Genomic DNA, 1,603 nt, shown 5'->3' on the forward strand with positions numbered 1-1,603 from the left:
CAGGCTTCCTGTAAGCGATTACACATGGTCATAGGGCACAGATCATAGTCTTCCTCACACAAACACTTGGTTCAAAAAATAACCAACCCACTTGGAGCCCTTCTACCACAAACAGGGAGCAACAAACAACTTTTAGTACAAAAAGACAATTATTTTTCCATGGTAATCGCTTCCAGGCTTCCTGTAAGCGATTGCACAGGGTCATAAGGCACACATCTGACTCTTCCTCATACAATTTCATACCAACACAACCGAGACCTTCAAACCATCCAAACATCCCTCATACAACAACAATATTCATAACACAACATTCATAAACACAATAACATGTCATCCAACCTCCAGTACGACACTATCAAACATTCATCAATCATAACATTATTTCAAGACAAACTCTATGACCTACCCTTTGCATGTCAACAACTTCAATCGAAAACCAACTCATAACACATGGAAGGGGAAAAAAACGATACCTTTCGATTAATGACTACAGTGGTGGACAAAAACCCAAAAAAACCTCTCCTTTGGAGAACAGATGACAATGCTGGCCCCTTTCCACACTTCCTACAAACACTTCAATGGCGGAAGGACGTGAGAGCGTAAAACCCTAAACTTCAATACTTTAATGGTGGACGAGAATGAACGCACAAGATTTCGGTGAAGACAACAACACTTCAGATTCCAATACAGAGAGTTTCGGTTTCGTGGAGAAAGTTACTATTGTCGTGAAGAGAGATGGAGAGAGATGGTTTCCTAGGCGCGAATCAATAAATTTTGAGCATAACCTTTTCCACAAATGCCCTTCCCTTCAGCTTTATTCTTTTTTAAAAATTCAATTAAAAGAGCCAATGACACAACGCCATCTGTGGTTGTCAAAAACGTTGTCAAATGGGGTTGTCAAAGTAACATTTTCCAAGCAAGAAATAGTGTGACTTGAATCATTAAACCAATCAACGTACGACCAATTCCCCTTTATCCCCTTCGACTTCCATTCACTTTGCATGTAAAACACATCCTCCACACTCCTACGCTTTCTTTTCTCTTCTTTTATAAACCACCCCACTCTTATTTATTTCACATAATCGATTCACTTCACCCTGCTTACATAAAAACAACACTTATGCTCTCTTCGTGCTACAATTTTACCCCTTTTATTTTCCAATAATCATGAATAACGCCAAAGAACTCTCATATGCCCATGAAGAACCTCTTGTGTGCACCCACATCATTGTTTTAAACCCTTTCATCTCTACTTCGTGCAGGACCAAACCTACTCTCTCTACTTAGTCTTCACACACTATCTGCTTACACTCTTCATTCCACTCACATACTCTCACTCAAACCCTTTATACCATCATAACCTTACGCGAACATCCCAAACTTGAAAACCTTCTTCCCGCTGCTAGAAGCCCATGCAAAAAGAACACCTTCAACACTCCACCCCTGGTTTCATGCACGAGAGAAAAATATTAAGCAGCGAAGTTTCCCTCTCCCCCTCAAGACCTCACGTGATTCCACCCAAGGAAGAGAAATTCTTTTCCTTCAGAATTATGGCATGCAACAACGAAAACTTCCCTCCAACTCTCTCTCTCCACTCATAAAA

The sequence above is a fragment of the Vigna radiata genome, chromosome 8 (genome assembly GCF_000741045.1).
Source record: "Vigna radiata var. radiata cultivar VC1973A chromosome 8, Vradiata_ver6, whole genome shotgun sequence".
Lineage (NCBI taxonomy): Eukaryota > Viridiplantae > Streptophyta > Magnoliopsida > Fabales > Fabaceae > Vigna > Vigna radiata.